This window comes from Rhinopithecus roxellana, chromosome 16 (genome assembly GCF_007565055.1).
Source record: "Rhinopithecus roxellana isolate Shanxi Qingling chromosome 16, ASM756505v1, whole genome shotgun sequence".
In the NCBI taxonomy this organism is placed as follows: Eukaryota; Metazoa; Chordata; class Mammalia; order Primates; family Cercopithecidae; genus Rhinopithecus; species Rhinopithecus roxellana.
Genome location: NC_044564.1, coordinates 112,934,058 through 112,950,527, shown reverse-complemented (window position 1 = coordinate 112,950,527; position 16,470 = coordinate 112,934,058). Strand labels below are relative to the sequence as shown.

Below are 16,470 nucleotides of genomic sequence, written 5' to 3'. Positions count from 1 at the left end.
TGCTAAACATAAAAAAAAAAAATTTACAAAAAGAAGAAAAAGATAAAACTTGAAGTCTTTTTTTTTTTTTTTTTTGAAACAGTGTCTCACTCTGTTGTCCAGGCAGGAGTGCAGTGGGGCAATCATGGCTCACTGTAGCCTTGATCTCCCAAGGCTCAAGTGATCCTCCTGCCTCAGCCCCACCAAATAGCTAGGACTACAGGCACATGCCATCACGCCTGGCTAATTTTTATATTTTTAGTAGAGCTGGGGTTTTGCCATGAAGGCTGGTCTCAAACTCCTGGGCTCAAGCGATCCACCTACCTCGACCTCCCTTGGAGATGTTATTTAGCACTGTGCACAAGGAAAAGACGATGGATGATCGTTTACAAATAACTTTGTGTGCCAGAATCACAAAAAATCATTTTACATGCTCCAGGAATGCCATCATGGAGTTTTTTTTTTTTTAATTTAAAATTTTTTTTTGAGACAGGGTCTCGCTGTGTCACCCAGGCTAGAGTGCAGTGGCACAATCATGGCTAACTGCCACCTTGATCTCCTGGGCTCAGGCAGTCCTCCTACCTCAGCCTCTCTAATAGCTGGGACTACATTTTGTTTTATTTTTAATTTTTGACACAGGTCTCCCTTTGTTGCCCAGGCTAGAGTGCAGTGGCACAGTCATGGCTCACTGCAGCTTGACCTTCTGGGCTCAAGTGGATCCTCCCACCTCAGCCTCCCAAGTAACTGGGATCATAGTTGTGTGCCACCATGACTGGCTCCTTTTTTTTTTTTTTTTTTGGTAGAGACAGAGTCTCTGTGTGTTACCTAGGCTGGTCTGGAACTCATGAGCTCGTGGTGTACTCCTACCTGGGCCTCCCAAAATGTTATGATTTTAGGCGTGAGCCACCGTGCCCGGCCAGTTGTTATGTTTGTGAAAAGAGGTATGGAGGAGGCATTGTGGTAATTGGATGTTCCTAATTCTGCCATTTTGTCATGCATTGTGATTTTGAGAAAAGCCGTTTAATTCTACTTCATTCTAAGGCAGAATGAGAGTATGGTGTCCTTTTCACTCTTGGATGATATTGGATGGTCTTTTGATTGAAACTCTGTAAATTCAGATTGTAATTCTCTGATGATATGGACTCAATATCCAGTGAGTTCCTGGGATTTTGTAGCTTCAATCCAAAAGAGCTTTTTGTTGCTATTCTAATTTAACTGTTGGACCCCTTCTCCCTACCCTCCTATGCATTCTACTGTATTTTGGTATATATATTGCTGCTGCTGATATGAAATGTCTTCTTTAGGTGAATTTGAGGGATGGGATAATGTTGAAACCAGAATTCAACTTTAAAATAAATTTTGGCCTGTTTTTGCTATTTTCACATATCTTTATTTCTTGGGCATTTAGAGAAATGACAAATTGGGAGATTGGAAGAATTGTTTAGAAGAACAGTGAGGACATTGTTTATTCCCTCCTAGATTCTTTAGCTCCTAGAGCTTTTGGGCTTGTGATTGATATATTAATGTCATTATGATATACTGAAAGCAAAAGTGAAACTACAACTACTAGGATTTAAATAGGGATTTAAAAAAAGAACATTGTAGGGTTTACACACCCAGATGAGCATTGTTCTTCTAAGTAGCTTGTTTGGGTGGATCTTAACTATCGTACATTTGACTTTTATGCAGTCTGAACTCTTGCATAGTATGTATTATTTCTTCTAAGCTAGCTTTCACAAGTTGAAGTAATCTTTCCTGCTTGTCACCTCCTAAAACCGATTTCTAACTATCTCTGCCAGCCGCTGTCTCTGGGGGAAAGGGCTTTGGAAGGTAGGAGTGTTTGTGGACCTCAGTGTCAGGAGTCTGGCACTTACTCGTTAAATCTAGGGCTTCTGTCTTGTCACCTGGCCCAATCTTGCCAAGCTACTCCTATGATTTCCTCCTCTTCCTCTGTGTGTGTGTGTGCGGTGGGAGGAGAGGACATGATGTGGTTGTGGGGAAGGGGGTGTGGGGTGGTAAGCAGTATGAACAGGGAGGGATAGCCTTGTTATGGGCTATACTGGATTGGCAGGGAGTTTGAAGTAGCCTGGAATCATATGCAAAAGGCTGGGCACAGTGGCTCACGCCTGTAATCCCAGCACTTTGGGAGGGTGAGATGGGCAGATCATGCGGTCAGGAGTTTGAGACCATCCTGGGTAACACAGTGAAACCCCATCTCTACTAAAAATACAAAAAATTAGCTGAGTGTGGTGGCACGTGCCTATAGTACTCGGGAGACTGAGGAAGGAGAATCGCTTGAACCTGGGACGCGGAGGTTGTGGTTTGCAGAGATTGCACCACTGTACTCCAGCCTGGGTGACAGAGTGAGACTTCATCTCAAAAAAAAAAAAAAAAAAAAAAAAAGAAAAAGGCCAGGGAAAGAAAGAAAGACTCTAGCCTGACCTGTAGTGGATCCAGATGCAGGGGTTTCCAGATTAGGGTATCTGCCTGGGCCCTGTGGGGACAGACTGGTGGACTAGGGAACAGAAAGATAATCTGTCTGATTGCCTTAATTCTGTGGGGCAGGGTTACTAGCAAAGGAGTCCATCAGCAGGGACCTCCTGCTCAGGACTTTGTTGCCTGTGAAGGTACTCATTGCCACCCCTTGGGCCTTGGCTAGAGAGAGGCAGCTCCTGCAGGAACCATGATGGATTGTCTCTTTCTGATAATGGATCTTCTCCCCATTCCCAGCTTATATTTATGTTTACTGTTAGACTGCCTGACATTCTCCTTTTAAGTACATTTGCATCTGTTGAGTTCTGTAAAAAAGGCTGGGGGTAGGGGTAACTCTTTAAAAACAGGAGTAGAGATCAAATTTCTGGACATTCTTTTTTTTTTTGAGACGGAGCCTTTTTTTTTCCAGGTGGAGTCTCAGTCTGTCGCTCAGGCTGGAGTTCAGTGGCGCCATCTCGGCTCACTGCAAGCTCCACCTCCCAGGTTCACGCCATTCTACTGCCTCAGCCTCTCGAGTAGCTGGGGCTACAGGCGCCCACCACCATGCCTGGCTAATTTTTGTGTTTTTAGTGGAGATGGGGTTTCACTGTGTTAACCAGGATGGTCTCAATCTCCTGACCTCATGATCCTCCCACCTCGGCCTCCCAAAGTGCTGGGATTACAGGTGTGAGTCACCACGCCTGGTGGGACGGAGTCTTGTACTGTCGCCTGGGCTACAGTGCAGTGGCTCGATTTCGGCTCACTGCTCCGCCTCCCAGGTTCAAATGATTCGCCTGCCTCAGCCTCCCGAGTACCTGGGATTACAGGTACCCACCACCACGCCCAGCTAATTTTTTGTATTTTTAGTAGAGATGGGGTTTCACCATGTTGGCCAGGCTGAACTCAAACTCCTGACCTCGTGATTCACCTGCCTTGGCCTCCAAAGTGCAGGGATTACAAGCGTGAGCCACTGCACCCGGCTGCTTTGTTTTTTTAGAGACAGAGTCTTGCTCTGTTGCCCAGGCTGGAATGCAGTGGCACAGTCTTGGCTTATCGTAACCTCCGCCTCCTGGGTTCAAGTGATTCTCCTGCCTCAGGCTCTCAAATAGCTGGGATTATAGGGGCCTGCTGCCATGCCCAGCTGCCCAGCTAATTAATTCTTTTTTTTTTTTTTTTTTTTTTTGAGAGGGAGTCTTGCTCTGTCGCCCAGGCTGGAGTGCAGTGGCCGGATCTCAGCTCACTGCAAGCTCCGCCTCCCGGGTTCACGCCATTCTCCTGCCTCAGCCTCCGGAGTAGCTGGGACTATAGGTGCCGCCACCTCACCCGGCTAGTTTTTTTTTGTATTTTTTTAGTAGAGACGGGGTTTCACCATGTTAGCCAGGATGGTCTCGATCTCCTGACCTCGTGATCCACCTGTCTCGGCCTCCCAAAGTGCTGGGATTACAGGCTTGAGCCACCGCGCCCGGCCCCAGCTAATTAATTCTTTTTTTTTTTTTTTTTTTTGAGGTGGAGTCTCGCTCTGTCGCCCGGACTGGAGTGCAGTGGCCGGATCTCAGCTCACTGCAAGCTCCGCCTCCCGGGTTTACGCCATTCTCCTGCCTCAGCCTCCCGAGTAGCTGGGACTACAGGCGCCCGCCACCTCGCCCGGCTAGTTTTTGTATTTTTAGTAGAGACGGGGTTTCACCGTGTTCGCCAGGATGGTCTCGATCTCCTGACCTCGTGATCCGCCCGTCTCGGCCTCCCAAAGTGCTGGGATTACAGGCTTGAGCCACTGCGCCCGGCCCCAGCTAATTAATTCTTAAAGAAGCATCCTGCTGGCTTCATTTGCGTTTTGCCAAGTATTAGAGTGGCTTTTGGGGAATTGAGATGGTATTTCAAATAGAGGAAGTCGACTTTAACTTCCAGTTAGTATTTGGTTAGATTTATAATTCACAGGATTGATCTACCAGAAAATGTTAGTATTATACACAAAATCTAGATGCCAGCTAGGACTTCTTTTTCCATAGTTTTAGCCTCAAACTCCTAATTGTACTGCCTGTTAAGAGTCCATTTTCTTCCCTGCCTTCCAGCCTGATGTATCCAATTTGTGTGAATTCCTTATAGCTTAGTTTCTTACTCTTTTCTTAGTTTCTGAGCTCCCATTTCTGAAAATGTTTCAGCTTGGACATGAATCTCTCTCTCTCTCTCTCTTTTCCCAGGATTGGTATGTCCTAGGAAAAGGCCTTGTCTTAAGAGCGCTTGATTTTCTGCTCTTTTACTGGTTCTCCCCTTCCTCTTCATCTTTTTCTGTTCTCTTCTTTTCCTTCTTTCTGCAGTAACTGCTGCATCTCTGCTGGTTTGGAGGCATGTTGTATATAGTTGTCTAGTAAGGTTTAGTATCTTCTCCGCCTGCTTTCTCACTTAAACCGTGTCATAATTTAGCATGCTAGAAGGAGCATCGGACTGTTTAGGATTTGAATCAGCCCTGCCACTTAGTAGCTTTGTAATCTTGGTCAACAGAATGTTTTCAAGGCTCTGTTTTCTCAACTGTAAATTGGAGCTATTACTACTTGCTTTACTAGAAGTTCTTTACAGGCAGGTACTGTGTTCCAGTGTGTGCTTGGAGGGTAGAGGCCTCTGGGTTCAGCTTATTTGTTTTGTTTTTTTGTTTTTTGAGACTGAGTCTCGTTCTGATGACCAGGCTGGAGAGCAGTGATGCGATCTCGGATCACTGCAACCTCTGCCTCCTGGGTTCAAGCAATTCTCCTATCTCATCCTCCCTAGTAGCTGGGACTACAGTCACATGCCGCCACGCCTGGGTACTTTTTATATTTTTAGTAGAGATGAGATGGGATTTCAGCATATTGGTCAGGCTGGTCTCAAACTCCTGACCTCAGGTCCTCGGCCTCCCAAAGTGCTGGGATTACAGGCATGAGCCACTGCACCTGACCTGGGTTCAGCTTCTGAATCTGTGTATCATTCACATGGTGACTTCTGGCAGGTCAGTTAGGTTGTGAGTCTATAAATGCATCTATAAGTGTGCCTCACAATTTTCTGAGGCTCAGAAGGCCATATGAAACTGCTTTGTGACTATGATGTATTTTATGTACTTATATATGTGAATCAGAAGAATGTAAATACCTTTAGAAAGAATATTATAGTGTAGTATATTTCTATAGTAACTTGATAGATCTTTTAAAAAATACCATGTAGTGTTAGCAGTGGTCTAGATATTTTTAGCTTTCTCTTCAATCTCAGCTTCTATTTAAGACCTCTAACCTGATTTGTATTTTAAAATTTACTTTCATATTCAGAAAAAAATAATATTCTTTGTAAAAAATTTAAGCAACCTTAAAATACCTGAAACCTGTCACTCAGAAATAACTACTCATTCTAATTCACACAAGTAATTCATGCTCATAAAGTTAGTAATGACACATAATTAAACAAACCAGAAAGAATCCTCTGAAATTCAACCAAACCAGGGATAACATTACCTTAAATAGAATCCTTTCCCTATTCCTTTTGATGGTATACTTTTCTTGCATAATTTTTAAGGAATGTTTTGATGTTCAGGTTGTCCTGAAAGGAAACTGATTTATTGCCTTTTCTTTTCTTTTTTTTTTTCCTCTTCTTTTCTCTTCTCTCTTCTCCTCTTTTCTCTCTTCTCCTCTTCTCTTCTTTTTTCTCTTCTCTTTTTTTCTTTTTTAACATGCTTTTTCCATTAATAATGATGTGAGGGAAAAATAAGTAATTGTAGGTTTATTGCCTTTTCTGGTCCTGTGAGAAAATAGCTTTTCCTCCCTAATTTAGAAGTTAAAGTTGTATTTTTGAGAGAGATCTGAAAAATGTGTGATTTGTGTGGACAGTTTTATTTCTCAGGAATGATTTAATGTTTTCAGAAATGTCAGTAGCTAAAAGTAGGCAACACTGAAGTCCTTAAAACTTTACTGGTCATTTTCTTTTTATGCGGGTAAGAGGAGGGAGAGTTCCTTCTTCGTCTTTAGATAGAGAAACTAAAGACAGGCGAATAATATAAATTTGAATTATTTAAAGGAAAATAAATGAGCTGGGTGTGGTGGCTCATGCCTGTAATCCCAGTACTTTGGGAGGCTGAAGTGGGAGGATTGCTTGGGCAACACAGGATGACCTCACCTCTACAAAAAATAAAACAATTAGATGAGTGCAGTGGCATATGTTTATGATTCTAGCTACTTCCAGAGGCTGAGGTGGGAGAATGGCTTGAGACTGCAGTGAGCTGTAACTGCACCACTGCACTCCAGCTTGGGCAACAGCAGAACCCTGTCTCCAAAACAAAAACGTGTGTATATATACATAATTTATATTTTTAGTAGATTTTTTTCCTCCTACATGAATGTCACACTTAACATGAGCTAAACTGAATTTTTGTTTTGTTTTTTAATTTTAAGATTCTCAGGGTTTTGATACTTTTCCTTTGAGATCAAATGTTCTTTTCGTTCGTTCTTTTTTTTTTTTTATTTTTTGAGACGGAGTCTCGCTCTGTCACCCAGGCTGGAGTGCAGTGGTGCAATCTTGGCTCACTGCAACCTCTACCTCCCGGGGTCAAGCGATTCTCCTGCCTCAGCCTCCTGAATAGCTGGGATTATAGACGCACACCATCACGCCCAGCTAATTTTTAAATTTTTAGTAGAGACGGGGTTTCATCATGTTGGCCAGGCTGGTCTTGAACTCCTGACCTCGTGATCACTTACCTCGGCCTCCCAAAATGCTGGGATTACGGGTGTGAGCCACCGTGCCCTGCCTCTTTTTGTTCTTTCGTATGCTTTAAGGTTGCTTTCAAGCTTTAAAGTTCTGTGATTAAGAAATTTTTTTTCTTGTCTTTAAAACACGGATTTTTGAAAAATATTTTCTCTGTATACTTTTTTTTTTTCTTTTTCTTTTTGGTACAGGATCTTGCTCTGTTACCCGGGCTGGAGTGCAGAGGCGTGATCTAGCTCACTGCAGCCTCAACCTCCTGAGCTGAAGTGATTTTCCCACCTCAGCGCCCTGCGTAGCTGGGACTACCGGCACGCACCACCACGCCTGGCTCATTTTTCAATTTTCTGTGGAGACGGGGTCTTGCTGTGTTACCTAGGCTGGTCTCAAACTCCTGGGCTCCAGTGATTCTTCTGCCTTAGCTTCCCAGAGTGCTGGGATTACAGGAGTGAGCCACTGCATATGCCGGCCTGTGTGTTGTTTTTTTCTAATCAAAAAATGTATTTTCACTGAAAAATATTTGAAAAGTATTAAGAAGAACAATTACTGATGTATTTTCTTTCCCTTTTTATATAATTATAAAATAAAATTATCATGGAATATATATATCCTTTTAAAAATAATGAATTATTTCAACCATGAAGGAAAGTATGGAGAGTAATGTTGAGATGGAGTTTTTTTACTCTTGTCGCCCAGGCTGGAGTGCAATGGCGCGATCTCGACTCACTGCAACCTCCTTCTCCTGGGTTCAAATGATTCTCCTGCCTCAACCTCCCAAGTAGCTGGGATTACAGGTGCCCGCCACCATGCCTGGCTAATTTTTGTATTTTAAGTAGAGACGGGGTTTCACCATGTTGGCCAACCTGGTCTCAAACTCCAGACCTCAGGCGATCCACCCATCTCGGCCTCCCAAAGTGCTGGGATTACAGGGGTGAGCCACCGTGCCCAGTCTTGGAGAGTAACCTTATTAACATTTATGTATGTCTGACTCATCTTTGTCAAATTTTTACATTTTTTGCTATTAGCTTCAGGTCTTGTATTTTATTTTAATTAATTAATTATTTAATTAATTTTGAGATGGAGTTTTGCTCTTGTTGCCCAAGCTGGAGTGCAGTGGGGCGATTTTGGCTCACTGCAACCTCCACCTCCCGGGTTTAAGCTATTCTCCTGCCTCAGCCTCCTTGTATTTTTAGTAGAGATGGGGTTTCTCCATTTTGGTCAGGCTGGTCTCAAACTTCTGACCTCAGGTGATCCACTCTCCTTAGCTTTCCAAAGCTTTGGGAATACAAGCATGAGCCACCATGCCCGGCCTTATTTTTTTTTTTTTTTTTTTTTTTTGAGACGGAGTCTCGCTCTGTCACCCGGGCTGGAGTGCTGTGGCCGGATCTCAGCTCACTGCAAGCTCCGCCTCCCGGGTTCACGCCATTCTCCTGCCTCAGCCTCCCGGGTAGCTGGGACTACAGGCGCCGCTACCTCGCCCGGCTAGTTTTTTTGTAGTTTTTAGTAGAGACGGGGTTTCACCGTGTTAGCCAGGATGGTCTCGATCTCCTGACCTCGTGATCCGCCCGTCTCGGCCTCCCAAAGTGCTGGGATTACAGGCTTGAGCCACCTCGCCCGGCCGCCCGGCCTTATTTTTTTAAAGAAATAAACATTGCAGATGTAATTCAAACACTCTGTGTTACTCTTTATCATATCATTTTTCTTTTCTTCCCTTTTTCCTCTCTTTCCTCTTCCCCTCCTTCCCTCTTCCCTCTCCGTTCTCAGAGATTGTCATTGCTGTGATGTATATATCATACTGTATATGTATTGCATTTAAAAACTTTCCATAAATGAGACCAAACTGTACATATCCTTCTGCAACTTATTTTGTTTGATATTAGATTTTTCAGATATGGTCTTGTTGGCTCATGTGACATATAATCCTTGTTTATTTATTTCAATTGTTATGTGACTCTGCATAATTTATTCTTTATCCTATTGACCGATATTTAGATTGTTTATATATTTTTGCTTTTACTAATCCTGGGCTGTGAACACTTTCACACATGTGTCCTTGTGCTTGTCTCTTCCTGGGAGAGTTCCTTTTATCTTTTTTCCTTTTGAGACAGGATCTTGCTCAGTTCTCAGTTGCCCAGGCTGGAGTGCATGGACATGATCACGACTCATTGCAGGCTTAAGGGATTCTCCCACCTCAGCCTCCTGAGTGCTAAGTAGCTGGGACTACAGGTGCATACCACCATGCCCGGCTAATTTTTTATTTTTGTAGAGATGGAATTTTGCCATGTTGCCCAGGCTGGTCTTGAACTCCTGAGCTCAAGCGATCTGACTACCTCAGCCTCCTAAAGTGCTGGGATTAAAGGCGTGAGCCACCACACTCAGCCCCTGGGAGAGTTTTTTTCTAAGACAGTGTTACATAAAGTGTTGTCTGAGCACTGGGGAATTATTTCTGGCAAATAAGGAACTTGCCTCAAAATGTAAATCAACTATCGCTGTTAATTTATTTAACACTTCTTATTCTACCAGCACTTTTTCAATAAAAGGTGTTCCTTATCTCTTTGCTGACTGGTGATAAACAGTTTGTAGATGGGCTTCTTGAATGGCAGAATTACTAGGTGGAAGGGTATGTTCCTCTTCAACTTTGCTAGGGATGTCTTTTTTTTTTTTTTTATTATTAAAGTTCTAGGGTACATGTGCATAATGTGCAGGTTTGTTACATATGTATACTTGTACCATGTTGGTGTGCTGCACCCATCAACTCGTCAGCACCCATCAACTCGTCGTTTACATCAGGTATAACTCCCAATGCAATCCCTCCCCCCTCCCCCCATGCTAGGGATGTCTTTACTGCAGAATTGCTCTTCAGAGATTGTATTGATATGTACCCCATCAGTAGTGAACCAGAGTTCTTGGTTTGTTTCCCATCTTTGCCAACATTTGGTACTGTTAGATTTGAATCTTTTTTTTCTGATGTGTAGTCCATTTTTTTCTTCTCTGGTTCTTAATGGCATTTTTGTCAATCTCAAGTTTCCGTGTATTCCCAGTTCTCTTTCTGTGTTCTCTGTTTTAATCTATTGATTTGTCTATGTGCTGACAGTTGGCATTTGCCACACTGAATCTTAATTGTCATAGCTTTATAAGTCTTGAAATCTGATTGAGCCACTCCTACCTCACTTTTATGGAAAATTGACAGTTATTCTTGGCTTTTTGCTGTTACATATTCTGTTCCATTCATATTCCATAGGAATTTTATAATTTTTTTCAGCTTTCACAAAGCACTGTTTTCTGTAGAGAATGTTTGACTGTGGGGGGCTTCCATCTTTGCAATATTGAGTTTATTTGTGAGCATTAGTGCTGTTTACCAGATATTTCTAGTTCTCTCTTTTGGGCACAAAATAGAATTTAGTGCTGGGACAGAGTGAAGGACATGCGATTAGTTTCACCACAGAAGGGTTGAATTGAGCCAGAAGGATTGAGGATATGGCACTTACTAGCAGTGTTTGAGATGTTGTTGGCTCTGTCAACCAACTTCAGTGAGCAGAGCCCTCCTCCTGATCTATGATTGAGGCGTAGTCCAGGTGAGAAACTAATGTTGGTTGTTTTTAAGCCATGGAGACTTGGGGGTTATTATCACTAACCTATCCTGACATGGAAATCCATGAATGTAGTTGGGCGTGGTGGCTCATGCCTGTAATCCCAGCACTTTGGGAGGCTGAGGTAGGTGGATCACCTGAGGTCAGGAGTTAGAGACCAGTTTGACCAACATGATGAAACTGCATCTCTACAAAAAATACAAAATTAGCCAGGTGTGGTGGCGCATGCCTGTAATCCCAGCTATTTGGGAGGCTGAGGCAGGGGAATCGCTTGAACCTAGGAGGCAGAGGTTGCGGTGAGCGGAGATCGCACCACTGCACTCCAGCTTGGGCGACAGAGTGAAACTCCATCTCAAAAGAAGGAAAAAACAAAACAAAACAAAAAAACCAAAAAAAATCCATGAATGTTATGCTTTTGCATTAATTTAGATCTTATAAATTATAGTTAGGATTATAATTTTCTCTGTAAAGGACTATGACATGTTTCATTAGATTTATTTCCAAATAACTTGTAGTTTTTTTTTTTTTTTTTTTTTTGAGACGGAGTCTTGCTCTGTCGCCCAGGCTGGAGTGCAGTGGCCGGATCTCAGCTCACTGCAAGCTCCGCCTCCCGGGTTTAAGCCATTCTCCTGCCTCAGCCTCCCGAGTAGCTGGGACTACAGGCGCCCGCCACCTCGCCCGGCTAGTTTTTTTTTTGTATTTTTTAGTAGAGACAGGGTTTCACCGTGTTAGCCAGGAGGGTCTCGATCTCCTGACCTCGTGATCCGCCTGTCTCGGCCTCCCAAAGTGCTGGGATTACAGGCTTGAGGCACCGCGCCCGGCCAACTTGTAGTTTTTATTGCCATTGTTAATTATACGTTTTTAAAAACTACATTGTCTGATGCTTTGTTCACATTCATCTCAGTTGACTTCTGTACTCTAATCTTGTATGCAACATGATTCACTTTCTTAGTTTACATACCCTATCCCATAAATATCATGTAATCTGTGAATAATGACAGTTTTTAGTATCTCCTACTTCCATATTACATTTTCTAGAGGTTTCAGTTTTATTTGCTTAGAAGTGATGATAGTGCACGTCTTGTTTCTGATTTTGTATGAGATATATTTCCTGTAGATTTAACATAGATGCTTTTTGTCAGGTTATGAAAATTTTTTCAGTGATGGTTATTTCCAGCTCCACATTTATAAACTACTCTTTGGGACAGATTCTGCTAATCATATTTTCAGACTCCCTTACCATCTAGCTTCTTGTTTTAAGGTATCTTTTCCTATCTCGAGGTAATGAGAATATTCTTTATTTCTCTAGAAACTTTATTGTTTTACCTTTGACATTTAGATTTATGATCCATCTGGAATTGATTTTCTTTTATGTATAATGATATGGCTTGGCTCCGTGTCCCCATCCAAATCTCATCTTGTAGCTCCCATAATTCCCATGTGCTATGGGAGGAATGTAGTGGGAGATGATTGAATCATGGGGGTGAGTCTCTCCCATGCTGTTCTTGTGATAGTGAATGGGTCTTAGGAGGTCTGATGGTTTTAAAAACAGGAGTTTGCCTGTACAAGCTGTCTCTTTGCCTGCTGCTATCCACGTTAAGATGTGACTTGCTCCTCCTTGCCTTCTGCCATGATTGAAAGGCTTCCCTAGCTACATGGAACTGTAGTTCTCCATTAAACCTCTTTCCTTTGTAAATTCCATAGTCTTGGATATGTCTTTATCAGCATCATGAAAATGGACTAATAGATATGGTGTGAGGTAGGGATTAAATATTGTTCTCCCATATTGTAATATGGTTGATCTAACACCATTTTTTGAAAAGACCATCATTTACTTACTGCATTGCAGTGACACCTCTGTTGTAAACCAGGTGACTATATACATATTTGTCTTTTATGCATTTTCTATTTTGTTCAAGTGGTCTACTTATTTTTTGTTAGCATAGTACACTTTTAATTACTGTAGTTTTAATTTTATGTGTTTATTTTTTTGAGACAAGGTCTTGCTCTGTTGCCCAGGCTGGAGTGCGGTGGCATGATCATGGCTCACTGCAACCTCTACCTCCTAGGCTCAAGCAGTTCTCCCACCTAAGCCTCTCAAGTAGCAGGGACTACAGGTGCACACCACCATGCCCAGCTAAATTTTTTTTTTTTTTTTGTAGGGATGAGGTTTCACCATGTTGCCCAGACTGGTCTCAAACTCCTGAGCTGAAGCGATCAGCCTGCCTTGCCCTCCCAAAGTGCTGGAATTACAGGGCTGAGCCACTGTGCCCAGCCTACTGTAGTTAGCCTTGAAATCTGACCAAAGTCCTCTAGCTGTTTTTTCTCTTCAAGATAGTTTTGGCAAATCTTGATCCTTTGCATTTCTTTAAATTATAGAAAGAATCAACTCTTTTTTTTTTTCTTCTAGTGGTGTCCACACTTTTAAAAATTATTCATCCATTGATTGATTGATTGATTGATTGAGATAGTTAGTATCTTCTTATGTTGCCCAGGCTGGCCTGGAACCACTATAGGCTTGAGCCACTGTGCCTGGCTCTAGGATCAGCTTTTTTAGTGTTACCCAAGATACCTGATGGATTGTGCTTGGATTGTATTGTCTATAGATGAATTTGGGGAGAATTGGCAGCTTATTAATATTTTCTAATCTGTGAATATGGTGTATCCTTTAAGTTTTCCTTAATTTCTCACAGTGGTGTATTTTAGTTTTCTGTGTAGACGTCTTACATCTACATTTTTCCCTAGATTAATTCCCAGCTACTTGATGTGTTTTGATGTCATTGTAATAGGTGTTTTCAAATTTTGTTTTCTCATGGTTTATTACTGTTATATAGGAAACCAATTTATTTGTGTGTTTTGTTATTCTATTAATTTTTCCATAGCTTGTTTTGGATTTTTTGTGTACCAATCATTATCTTTAAATAATGAAAACGTTATTTTTTCCTTTCTAATCTTAATGCATTTTATTTTTCTTTGTCTTATTGCTCTGAATAAAACTTGCAGTATAAATTTGAATAGAATTGGTAATAGTGAACATCTTTGCCTTGTTCCTGAACTCAGAGGAAAAGTGTTCGATATTTTACCTTTAGATATAATGTTTGCTGTAAATAAAAATCTCTTATCAGATTAAGGAAGTTCTCTTTTCTTCCTTGTCTATTCAACATGAATAGTTTGTTCCCATCTGTTTAGCATGAACAGATGTTGAATTTGATCAAATGCCTTTTCTGTATATATTGATCATATGATTGTTATTCTCTATTGTGTTAATGTGGCAGATTACACTGATTTTAAATGTTAAACCAACTTTGCATCTTTGGAATAAATCCAATTTTGGTATGATGTATTATCCTTTTTATGTGTCACTGGATTTGACTTACATATTTTTTACTTATGTATTATGATTTAAATATTATTATCTCATTTGCCTCTATATTCATGAGAAATATATTTTATTTGCTTTTATCTTTCTTTCTGGGGATACCCTTGTTTGGTATCAAGGTTATTCTGGCCTCTTAACATCAGGGATGTGTTCCCCTTACCCCACCTTTTTCTCTTCTCTGGAAGAAGTTATGAAGGAGAATTTGCCAGTGAATTCATAAGGTCCTGGCATTTTTTTTTGGGTAGAGAGGTTTTAAATAATACAGTCCATATTTGTGGTAATTTAAAATGAACCAGTTTTTTAAAGCAGAATTTATAATTGCAAGTTGTGTCATTGTAGTCTGTCTTTAGAAGTGATTTAAAAAAACCCTTAAAATCATGTAATTATGACTTTGTACTAAGTTATGCCTCCATATGATGAACTCTTGTGTCTCTGAGGTATTGTCACATGGGATTTTTAGCTTTCTGGCCTGGCTCAGTTTTCTTTTGGTGGTAGTACATGGGGTTATTAACATACCTAGCATAGGATTCCTACTGTAGGTGGTATTCTACTGATAATTCGTGTTTTGCTCCCAACTGATGGAATGTGTGTTCTCAAATATTTTGTAGACTCCTGATTTATTAAAATACTTATTTTTATAGTAGTAGTCAGCTTTATTTTAAAAGGAGGTAAAGTTAGCCAGATATGATGGCTCATACCTGTAATTCCAGCACTTTGGGAGTTTGAGGCAGGAGGATTGCTTGAGGCCAGGAGTTCACAAGCAGCCTGGCAACATTTCTACAAAAAATACAAAAACGGAAAAGATAATTTCTTCTTGCCACTGAGCTTAAGGGAAAAAAAAAAGAAAAAGGTAAAAATTAAAGGAATAATGTATTCTGAGAGGTAATAATTATATATAATGTCTATATAACATACAGAAAATATTTTATATCATATATAATTACTCTGTGAAACCTAACTGGTTAAGGGCATAGCCCTCCACTAGACTGAATCGACTTCATATGCCACCTACAAGTTCCTGTGATCCCAGAGCCACCCTCACTTTTGAACTGTTGGATACAGATTTGGGGGTCTCCATGGACCCCCCTCAGGTTTAATCATTAGCTAGAATGAGTCAGAACTCAGGAAAGCCCTGTATTTATGGTTATAGTTTTATAGAAAAGGATACAAGTTAAAACCAGCCAAAGGGAGAGACATGTAGGGCAAGGCCTGAGAGGGTTCCAGATGCAAAGTTTCTGTTGTGTCAGGGTACTTTCCTGGCACAGCGATGTGTGCTAATACACACAATGCACTGCTGATCACAGAAGCTCACCAGCTCGCCTGAACTTTGGTGTCCTGGGTTTTATTGACCAGGCATGATGATTGATTGACTCATTGCCCATGTGACTAAACTTCTAACACCCCTCCCCCTCTAACCCTTCCCCTTGCCCAACTCCCCTAATCACCTGGCTGAAACCTGCAAGATGGTTAGTCTTTCTAGTGTAATCAACCCCCATCCTAAGTTCTCTCTTAGCATGAACAGTCTAGGGGCCCACTATGAGTTACTTCCTCAGCGTAAGTTTATCAGATGTGATTAGAGGGTCCTGCTATGAATAACAAAGGCACTTCAGTTACTGGGGAAATCCCAAGGGTGTAGCGCTTACCTCTCAGGAACATGGACAGAGGCCACCGAAATTCTTTATTATACAAGAATATAAAAGCTGCACATATGATAGCCATTATAACATTATATAATGTTTCACAACATTCTTGTGAAGCAATCTTATGCTGTTCCTAATAGACAAGTTCGTTAATAACCTTAGAGAGGTTTAGCTTACTAACTAAAACCAGTAATGTATCTGACATGAAAATATAGGTCCATTGGCTCCTTTATATCATAGACTCTTGGAGAGAATCATTAATTGGGCTTTCACAAGTCTATGTTAATAATAATTGTATAGTTTATAAATAATTGCCCATTTGGAATTGTCCCCATAATATATACAAAGGAGGAATTTTGTACTTTTCTAATGTGTGTTTCTCATATGTGTGTATGTATATGCACACAAAATCTAGATACTTCTTTTAGCAGAAATTCTCCTTAGTTGGTTGATATGAAATAAAGGATGTTTTCCTAAATCACATTCGTAACTGAAGATTTGGAAAACTGTCTGTATATGTTTGTATTTTTTCAGTGATTAGACACTGATGTAAATGCTATCGGGGTAGGGGGAAGAAAGGATAGGAGATTTATTTTTGATTTGTTTGATTGTGTGGATTAAGGCTGCTGTAAATTTATATTCACTAACCTCAATTGGGTCCTTTACACTTTCTTCACATTTGTAGTTCATTTTA

General features: G+C 41.1%; 1 protein-coding gene across 4 annotated transcripts in view; it reads left to right on the top strand.

Annotated features, from left to right (window-relative positions):
- The window catches only part of ECPAS (Ecm29 proteasome adaptor and scaffold), a 130,063-nt gene that overhangs the window by 12,580 nt on the left and 101,013 nt on the right, over window positions 1-16,470 (top strand). The gene's annotated exons all lie outside the window — the stretch shown is intronic.